The sequence below is a fragment of the Xenopus laevis genome, chromosome 2L (genome assembly GCF_017654675.1).
Source record: "Xenopus laevis strain J_2021 chromosome 2L, Xenopus_laevis_v10.1, whole genome shotgun sequence".
NCBI classification, from domain to species: domain Eukaryota; kingdom Metazoa; phylum Chordata; class Amphibia; order Anura; family Pipidae; genus Xenopus; species Xenopus laevis.
The window spans coordinates 126,716,373-126,727,308 of NC_054373.1; the positions used below are offsets into that span (position 1 = coordinate 126,716,373).

A 10,936-nucleotide genomic window follows, 5' to 3' on the forward strand; every position below is an offset into this window, starting at 1 on the left:
AACAAAATGTTTGTTTTTTTCATTGCAATGACACATGACATGAACAGATGGTCCCACATGCCTCAAAATGAAAATATGATTGATGGTTGCCAGGTTGTGATGTTTACATAGGGGAAAATTGTCAACTTTGTAAAAGATAAGGACAGTAGTTACAGAAACCTATAAATAGGTCATAGAACATCAAAGCCTGTTACTGCCCTTTGGGTCGGGCAGGCCTTGACATGACTTGTGGGCGGGGTTGTGGCATAATTTGGGGTGGCACTATAACATGTGTGGGGGGGAACAGGCAGGTAGGAGGAAATAAAGGTGGATGGGGCTGGAAAACGTGAGGGGAAATGAGCGGACTGGGCGGGGAAATAGGAGGGCCTGTGGTTAGAAGAGGTGTTCCGCAGCAGAGAGGGGAAGGGCAAACTGGAATTCTAAGGTATGGCAATATGTCAGTAAGTGGCTGAAAAGTTAAGGAAAATAAAAAGAATGAAGGTATAGTGTCCTTTCAAGTGAGTACAGGTATGGGATCAGTTATCTGGAAAACCAAATTATGGAACGCTCATCTCCCACATCTCATTCACAACTCGAATGTTTTACAAAAAAACCTGAACATGAAGGCTATAAACATCTTCAAATGGTTGATGGGACTTCTTCCTTTGACTTCTACATGACCTGGGCATGTTTTAGCTGGAATATTTTCAGATTCAAGCTATTTCCAGGTACATCTCGAGTTTTAAACCTGAAAATTCAAGTTTTGACTGAAAAATACCCTCAAAAACTTGAATGTATGGAAAAAAATCAACTCCACCTTTGATAAATAACCCCCTTAGGGTATGGTGATCCAAATTCCAGAAAGACCATTTATCCTGAAAACCACAGGTCTCAAATATTCTGGATAACATGTCCCAAAACAATGACAAAAAAGTGTTCTTTAAAAAAATAAAAGGCAGGCTCCAAGAATGCCATTTTTGGTATACTCTTTTCATTTTTGTAACAATACATCTTTAGAGAGTAGGTGCCAAAAGTATCTAGTTGCTGCAGAACTGTTACAATGCCAGCAATGACTGAAGTGTCTGCAAATTAAACAATGTCTGGCTCATGTCTATGGCCATCAGTGCTATGAAACCTTATTTAGAAAACAGTAAACCAAGGGAAACAATTTAGTATGAGCAGATTTATACCCAGTCCAAAGGAAGCTGCTCTTTTTTTAGGAGATGCAGGGAACACTTTCGCAGGATAATAAGAAGGTCCTGACATTCTCTTTCAGGAATGTGCACTTTGACCTTACAAACACAAGTGTACAACTTAACCACTGCTGTCAGCAATGCTTTCCTAAAAGAGACTACATTCAACACATCCTCATAACATCATGTGTGAGGTACAAACCCAGTCGGGGTTTTCGAAAACAAAATGAACAAGCTGAAAACATATCAGAAAGTAACTTTGTCTTCCGTGAGACCTTGAGAATTTAAATAATAAAATAATAAAAAAAAAACAAGAAAAGAATCCCATTTGTAGAAATTTCAGGGCATAGGGCAGGGTCAAGGAGTATTTTAGCCTAATGCAATGTTTCCATTCTTACCCATTTCTTTGCCTGCATCCCAACCCCACACGCCCGCAGCTATTGTCTGCTTTCTTGCTCCCCCTCCAATATCGACCTAACCCTAGTTCCCCGCACTGCCAGGGCAAACAATGTTATTATTAACAATTATTTATTAAGTGGCAACATATTCCACAGGGCTGTACTATTAATAGGTATATAGATTGAATGTACAGATTTCATACGAAAAAACCCCAACAAACGATACAAAAAGTAAAGAGCTCAAGAGAAATAGTTTCGAGACATAAGGCGTGAGTCTACATGCAAGTGTTTAGCTCCACATTATTTCAAATTGTTTAACATTTCAGAGAGGGTACAAATGACTTATTGTTCCCTGCTAGGTACACAGTGGCAGTATTTTGGCATTTTTCACGGAGATGAAAGCACCTAGACCGGCTCACCAACTTCTTTGTGTGTAGCACATTTCCTCTGCATGTGGAAGAAAGTTCTTCTATACGTATCAGTCAAATACATATACAGTATGAGTGCTTCATATCCTTACACAATTGAAGCTGTGGGCGTTTATGAATTCATGCATGCTCCGGAGATTGCTCAACTCACTGCTTCTGCCACACAATACATTCCAATGTGGAACATCAGACCAAACAGTGCTGGTCCAAACCAAACTTTGCTCTCATTGGCCATGTCCCACCATACACTCAATTCTTGAATCTGACTTCAAGCAAAGTTGTTTGGATGCTGCTGTGACTTTATAGACCTTGTGTTCATATCTGAATTAATGCACATTGAGTTCACCAGAACTAATGGAATTAGATGTGCATCTCAGGATCGACAAAACATTTAGCTCTGGTCCAAACCATATAAATACATATTACAACATAACTGCAAAACAGAACAGTGCACTTCAGTGCATAATCAAGTGCATGCACTTCAGTGCATAATCAAGTGCATGCACTTCAGTGCATAATCAAGTGCATGCACTTCAGTGCATAATCAAGTGCATGCACTTCAGTGCATAATCAAGTGCATGCACTTCAGTGCATAATCAAGTGCATGCACTTCAGTGCATAATCAAGTGCATGCACTTCAGTGCATAATCAAGTGCATGCACCTCAGTGCATAATCAACTGCATGCATTTCAGTGCATAATCAACTGCATGCACTTCAGTGCATGTGACTTTGCTTAAAGTAAACTTTAGTATGTTATTAAATTAGCCATTCTTAGAAACTTTCCAATAAGTATTTTTTTTGTTTCTGAATTATTTACCTGCTACTTCTGACTCTTTCCAACTTTTACTATCAATCTGTGAGGCTGCAATTTTATTACTTTCCCATTCATATTCCAGTCACACATCCCATTCACACCATTGCTAGGTAGACAAACTAGAAAGTTGGTGAACAAAGCGCTAAATAATTCCAAAAAACACATATAATAAAAAAAATTAAGAGCAATTGCAAATTGTTTAAAACATCACTCTCTACATCTTACTAAAAGTTAATTTAAAGGTGAGCTGATGGACTTTGGTCTTTTTTCAACCCAACTTAACTATGTTACTCTGTGAACAATCTCTTTAAAGGGGCTGTTCATCTTTAAAATCATTTTTATTATGATGTAGACAGTGATATTCTGAGACAATTTGCAATTGTTTTTGAGTTATTCAACAGCTCTGCAGTTTGCGATTTCAGAAATGTGGTTTCCAAATTATCCTAGCAACCATACACTGATTTGAATAAGAAACTAGAATATGAATAAAACAAGGTCTGAATAGAAAATGAGTAATACAAAAGTGACAATAACAATACATTTGTGGCTTACAGCGCATTTGTTGTTAGATAGGGCCAGAAGAAGAAAGGAAATAATTAAAATACTTTAAAAAATAAATAATGAAGACCAATTGAAAAGTTGCTTAGAATGGGCCATTCTATAACATACTAAAATTTAAAGGAGAACCACCCCTGTAAGAGCTACATCTGTTTTTTTCAAACACCTCTTCATTATTATCCAATAATAATAATTAACCAGAATACAACCCAATAATATTTGCCACAAATAAAGTAGCAGACAAACTGAACTGAATGATAAATAAGAGAAGAAACTGGGAGGAAAAAGGTGAGTCTATGAACTTTGTTTCATTCAGGTGTGGTTGACAGTATGGTCACAGTCACAACAGTTAGAACAACAAACAGTGCATTTCTGTTAAAGTGAACAAGTGCAGTCAAAACAAATGAAATATGTGCTTTCACACCCTGTGGGGCCCATTCAAGAAGCAACAAGACATAATCATGGGTCTTTTATACAGCTTTCAATGGTGAAAAATTGCCACTTGTAAAACACCTTCATTTACATCTGGTCAACTAGGAACAGTTGTGCATATCGCTTGTTTTCAATAGCAATACTGTGGCAGCAGCAAATAGCTACAAACAAGCTTCAATATATAACAATGCAATCTTTCCCACAGCCATAGTATAAAATAACAAATCCGAGAACGATAACATCTAATTCAGGCATTTGAAGCTCAAGTTACCAGTCAGAATGTCCCTCTTACATTTGGCCAAGGCTGTCACTATAACTTTATTCAAAATAAAGTAAATAAAGGAACAAATAGGCATATGTAGGTACATGTGCCCTTGTACAGTCAGGCCTTTCCTTAGATTTTTAAAGAATATGGGACAAAACACCTTGGGTGGTGTCCCACCAGTTATGCATTAACAAAGTTTCATCACATCTCAAAGCTGATCTTTTATGCTGCTGCTGCCATTGCTACAACACACAGTCAAACAACTGTTGTTCGGTAAATTTCCCAAAAGACAGTTTCAATGTCCCATAACCCATACAAATGTATCTAAAAATCACCTTTGATGGGTCTGCCATATATAAAGTGAGCTACTCTAAATATGCTCATAGGCCAACTTATTAAAAATGATACTGTCATACAGATAAGACTATGGAGCTCACAGCTGGGTCAGATGACATGAAAATACCCCTTTACCGCCAATCTATATAAAAACAAAGGTGAATACAGAGGAAAACCCTCCCTCCCAGCCCCAGCAACCATTTTATGGAGTGCGATCGGTTTATGACGCTGGCGATGAAAGTGATAGAAATGGGAGGCATAGAAACACAGTTGTTCCAAAGATATTACAGATAAAGCTATCACATCTGAGAGCAAGGGACTGTGCTCAATAAGGATGGTGGCGAGGGAATAAACACACCTGCCCTCCACAATACATTACTTTATTGTGGCACTGCATGACATAATTGGCTACATAAAAACGGATTTACATTAAATCTTTACCCAGAAGAATATCTTGTCTAAGCACCTTTACCATCCCATGTCTTGGTGCCATCACACTCATATCTCACTTATAAAGTAGAGATGTCTAATGTGTGGGTGTGAAACTTTGCTTTCAACAGGTAAATTTTACCTGCTAATTAATTTCTAGGGGTTAAGCTGGCCATAGACTCAATGATTCAAAGACATCGCCAAACAAGCGGATCTTTCCCCGATATGCCATAAACGACATGGCTATATCGGGGGTAATTCGAACGTTCGGCCGAACGATCTAAATACGATACGCCAAGGGGCTTCCGACGGGTCGGTTGGTTGAAAATCAAACCTTCCCGATCTATATCGTGGACAGATATCGTTCGGGAAGACCCGTCGGAAGCCCCCATACACGGGCAGATAAGCTGTCAAATTGGTCCAAACAACCGATATCGGCAGCTTTATCTGGCCACCTTTAGGAGACCCAGTTCAAGACATAAGCAAGAACTGTCATCATTGCCTCAACAATGTACAGTATATAGTGTTTGTGTCTAGTCATTATCAGAATGCAGACTAAGAAAACCTGGGCCAGGGCAAGGATACCCTCACTAACACACAGTGTATGTAATACAAACAAGCTCATTCTCCAGTGGGAATGTATATAAGCCAGTCACAGGGACATAGCAGTGGACAGTAATGAATTATGAAGAACAAGTTTGTGACTTTCTTTCAGAGTGAAACGCTAATATCCCCGTGTTCTAGAGATAAATCATCCAAGTGATATATGTACCATTTATCATGATAATTCGGCCACTGGGGGACAGCGACAGTGTTTCCCTGTAGTTTAGACATGACATTTCATTTTACTTTGGTAAAGTAAGCAGTATGACAGGCTCAATTTATATGGAAAATAGAGATATGAAGATAAATAATAAGGCAAGTATATAACCATGTGTAATTTCCAGTTATGCTAGCACTAGGTTGTAACGGGGGCACCCGACCTTAACCCATTTGCTCCCAAACTTTATATATAGACCTGTGCCGTCCATCACTAAGGGGTGAGGTGGAGCAAGTTTGCACCTATAAATACAGGCTGCAGGAGGCAAGTTTGCACCTATAAATACAGGTTGCTGGAGGCAAGTATGCACCTATAAATACAGGCTGCAGGAGGCAAGTTTGCACCTATAAATACAGGCTGCAGGAGGCAAGTTTGCACCTATAAATACAGGCTGTAGGAGGCAAGTTTGCACCTATAAATACAGGTTGCTGGAGGCAAGTTTGCACCTATAAATACAGGCTGCTGGAGGCAATTTTGCACCTATAAATACAGGCTGCTGGAGGCAAGTTTGCACCTATAAATACAGGTTGCTGGAGGCAAGTTTGCACCTATAAATACAGGTTGCTGGAGGCAAGTTTGCACCTATAAATACAGGTTGCAGGAGGCAAGTTTGCACCTATAAATCCTATAAATACAGGCTGCTGGAGGCAAGTTTGCACCTATAAATACAGGCTGCAGGAGGCAAGTTTGCACCTATAAATACAGGCTGCAGGAGGCAAGTTTGCACCTATAAATACAGGTTGCTGGAGGCAAGTTTGCACCTATAAATACAGGTTGCCGGAGGCAAGTTTGCACCTATAAATACAGGCTGCCGGAGGCAAGTTTGCACCTATAAATACAGGCTGCAGGAGGCAAGTTTGCACCTATAAATACAGGTTGCAGGAGGCAAGTTTGCACCTATAAATACAGGTTGCAGGAGGCAAGTTTGCATCTATAAATACAGGCTGCAGGAGGCAAGTTTGCACCTATAAATACAGGTTGCAGGAGGCAAGTTTGCATCTATAAATACAGGTTGCAGGAGGCCAGTTTGCACCTATAAATACAGGTTGCAGGAGGAAAGTTTGCACCTATAAATACAGGCTGCTGGAGGCAAGTTTGCACCTATAAATACAGGTTGCAGGAGGCAAGTTTGCACCTATAAATACAGGTTGCAGAAGGCAAGTTTGCACCTATAAATACAGGTTGCTGGAGGCAAGTTTGCACCTATAAATACAGGCTGCTGGAGGCAAGTTTGCACCTATAAATACAGGCTGCTGGAGGCAAGTTTGCACCTATAAATACAGGCTGCTGGAGGCAAGTTTGCACCTATAAATACAGTTTGCTGGAGGCAAGTTTGCACCTATAAATACAGTTTGCTGGAGGCAAGTTTGCACCTATAAATACAGGCTGCTGGAGGCAAGTTTGCACCTATAAATACAGGCTGCTGGAGGCAAGTTTGCACCTATAAATACAGGTTACAGGAGGCAAGTTTGCACCTATAAATACATGTTGCAGGAGGCAAGTTTGCACCTATAAATACAGGTTGCAGGAGGCAAGTTTGCACCTATAAATACAGGTTGCAGGAGGCAAGTTTGCACCTATAAATACAGGCTGCTGGAGGCAAGTTTGCACCTATAAATACAGGCTGCAGGAGGCAAGTTTGCACCTATAAATACAGGTTGCAGGAGGCAAGTTTGCACCTATAAATACAGGCTGCAGGAGGCAAGTTTGCACCTATAAATACAGGCTGCAGGAGGCAAGTTTGCACCTATAAATACAGGCTGCAGGAGGCAAGTTTGCACCTATAAATACAGGCTGCAGGAGGCAAGTTTGCACCTATAAATACAGGCTGCAGGAGGCAAGTTTGCACCTATAAATACAGGTTGCTGGTGGCAAGTTTGCACCTATAAATACAGGCTGCTGGAGGCAAGTTTGCACCTATAAATCCTATAAATACAGGCTGCTGGAGGCAAGTTTGCACCTATAAATACAGGCTGCAGGAGGCAAGTTTGCACCTATAAATACAGGTTACAGGAGGCAAGTTTGCACCTATAAATACACGTTGCAGGAGGCAAGTTTGCACCTATAAATACAGGTTGCAGGAGGCAAGTTTGCACCTATAAATACAGGTTGCAGGAGGCAAGTTTGCACCTATAAATACAGGCTGCTGGAGGCAAGTTTGCACCTATAAATCCAGGCTGCTGGAGGCAAGTTTGCACCTATAAATACAGGCTGCAGGAGGCAAGTTTGCACCTATAAATACAGGTTACAGGAGGCAAGTTTGCACCTATAAATACACGTTGCAGGAGGCAAGTTTGCACCTATAAATACAGGTTGCAGGAGGCAAGTTTGCACCTATAAATACAGGTTGCAGGAGGCAAGTTTGCACCTATAAATACAGGCTGCAGGAGGCAAGTTTGCACCTATAAATACAGGCTGCAGGAGGCAAGTTTGCACCTATAAATACAGGCTGCAGGAGGCAAGTTTGCACCTATAAATACAGGCTGCAGGAGGCAAGTTTGCACCTATAAATACAGGCTGCTGGAGGCAAGTTTGCACCTATAAATACAGGCTGCTGGAGGCAAGTTTGCACCTATAAATACAGGCTGCAGGAGGCAAGTTTGCACCTATAAATACAGGCTGCTGGAGGCAAGTTTGCACCTATAAATCCTATAAATACAGGCTGCAGGAGGCAAGTTTGCACCTATAAATCCTATAAATACAGGCTGCAGGAGGCTCATGAGGGGCATTGTAAGGTGCAGGAGGAAAAGTTCAGCCCCAACCCATTTGCAACCCAAACAACGTGTGTGAATGTCGGCCAGAAGCCACTTGACACATACATGACTGCTACACACAAAGCTTCCATATAACGTTACACTATTTTACTCCATTACTATCACTCTCTAATAACTTAGAAGCAACACACCGACTGTACTTGGGATCCCTCCCCCGCAGCCTACACTAGGAAGCGCTGACATCCAGCCAGGAGCCCAGTGCACAGCAGGGAGCGGCCGATTCATGGAAACCCCTGCTTGTTGCACAGACTCATCCCAGCAGTCTGCAGCCCCACGCACTAACACTACAGGGAGGTGCTGGCCCCATACAGGAGACAGCTTGTTGCTCACCTGCTTTTCCTGAGGCGGTGACAGGGCACAGACAAGCAGGCTGAAGTGTATGTAGAAGTGCTCGTGTCAGTCCGTGCTGCTCACGCTGCTAGTGGCGAGGAAGGAGGATGTGTGAGAGTCGCCGTGTGTCAGAGAGCCAGGCACAGGGGGTGGGAGCACAAGAGGGAGGGACAAGGACACTTGTGAGTTTTTTCCTAATCTCTCCCAGATCACAGTGTGCTGCGGCAATAGCACTCACTCAAATCAGTGGGAAAGGGCAATGCTCGGCTAATGGATGACTCATTCACTCTCATACAGCGTATACAGTACAGCTGTGTAACACTGAGCTGCACACAAACACACCGGACTCACAGCGGAAAGATTTCACCGGTCTCTACACTATTGGCTGTGTGTGTCACGTGGTGCCTCGGTATATACACAGTCCATTTTAGGACATATGTCTAAAGACGAGTCCTGTTTTCTCCCCCCTCTAAAATCTCCCTATTGAAGAAATCCTTATCCCACCTCCCCCACTGCTGTAACAGTTACGCGATCTCCTCTTACTTACTGCTGACAGGTCCCGCCTGCCCCATTCATACTCCTCCCTCCTACCATGTCAGTTATGTTATTTTTCCTGACTGATTCCAGCTTCCCTATTCTTCTTCCTCCCTGTGATGTCATCCTGGCCCGTTCTCCAAACGTTGTTCCGCCATCATTGTTACGGGCTACAGAACTTTTGTTTATCAAATCACTGATTCTCACTAGCACGCAACAGGTCCTGTCTATTCAGGCAACCACACTGGGTTGTAGATATGGGGGGGAGGGAGGGTGTTTAAAAGGGCTCATGCTCTGTGATTGGGTAGTAAAATAGTCACACGAACATCTAAGGTGTCCTAACTATATATCCCTGGTGTTACCTGTTGGCTTGCCCTGGAATAGCTCTGGTGTTATTTGTTGCCCGGGTATAGCTCTGGTGTTATTTGTTGCCCGGGTATAGCTCTGGTGTTATTTGTTGCCCGGGTATAGCTCTGGTGTTATTTGTTGCCCGGGTATAGCTCTGGTGTTATTTGTTGCCCTGGAATAGCTCTGGTGTTATTTGTTGCCCGGGTATAGCTCTGGTGTTATTTGTTGCCCGGGTATAGCTCTGGTGTTATTTGTTGCCCGGGTATAGCTCTGGTGTTATTTGTTGCCCGGGTATAGCTCTGGTGTTATTTGTTGCCCGGGTATAGCTCTGGTGTTATTTGTTGCCCTGGAATAGCTCTGGTGTTATTTGTTGCCCGGGTATAGCTCTGGTGTTATTTGTTGCCCGGGTATAGCTCTGGTGTTATTTGTTGCCCGGGTATAGCTCTGGTGTTATTTGTTGCCCGGGTATAGCTCTGGTGTTATTTGTTGCCCTGGAATAGCTCTGGTGTTATTTGTTGCCCGGGTATAGCTCTGGTGTTATTTGTTGCCCGGGTATAGCTCTGGTGTTATTTGTTGCCCGGGTATAGCTCTGGTGTTATTTGTTGCCCGGGTATAGCTCTGGTGTTATTTGTTGCCCGGGTATAGCTCTGGTGTTATTTGTTGCCCGGGTATAGCTCTGGTGTTATTTGTTGCCCTGGAATAGCTCTGGTGTTATTTGTTGCCCGGGTATAGCTCTGGTGTTATTTGTTGCCCGGGTATAGCTCTGGTGTTATTTGTTGCCCGGGTATAGCTCTGGTGTTATTTGTTGCCCGGGTATAGCTCTGGTGTTATTTGTTGCCCGGGTATAGCTCTGGTGTTATTTGTTGCCCGGGTATAGCTCTGGTGTTATTTGTTGCCCGGGTATAGCTCTGGTGTTATTTGTTGCCCGGGTATAGCTCTGGTGTTATTTGTTGCCCGGGTATAGCTCTGGTGTTATTTGTTGCCTGGGTATAGCGCTGGTGTTACCTGTTGCCCGGGTATAGCTCTGGTGTTATTTGTTGCCCGGGTATAGCTCTGGTGTTATTTGTTGCCTGGGTATAGCTCTGGTGTTATTTGTTGCCTGGGTATAGCTCTGGTGTTATTTGTTGCCCGGGTATAGCTCTGGTGTTATTTGTTGCCCGGGTATAGCTCTGGTGTTATTTGTTGCCTGGATATAGCTCTGGTGTTACCTGTTGCTCAGGTATAGTTCTGGAGTAGGGTTGCTGTCTGGCAGGAATTTCATCAGCCTAGCAAATACCAGCTAGGGCCAGGATGGTCT

The 10,936-nt window shown here is 42.6% G+C and overlaps 1 protein-coding gene across 13 annotated transcripts in view; it reads right to left on the reverse strand.

The window, feature by feature from the left end:
- LOC108708479 (muscleblind-like protein 2) overlaps positions 1-9,236 on the reverse strand; it is a 105,126-nt gene extending 95,890 nt beyond the window's left edge. For 4 of the 13 annotated variants that reach the window (XM_041582413.1, XM_018247237.2, XM_041582423.1 and 1 more), the window contains exon 1: positions 8,758-9,233. The gene's annotated coding sequence lies outside the window, so the exon portion shown is untranslated. Of the gene's footprint in view, positions 1-8,757 lie in introns of all 13 variants that reach the window. The other 9 variants (XM_041582417.1, XM_018247242.2, XM_041582420.1 and 6 more) reach the window with 5 other exon arrangements.
- Between the last annotated feature and the right edge of the window lie 1,700 nt (positions 9,237-10,936).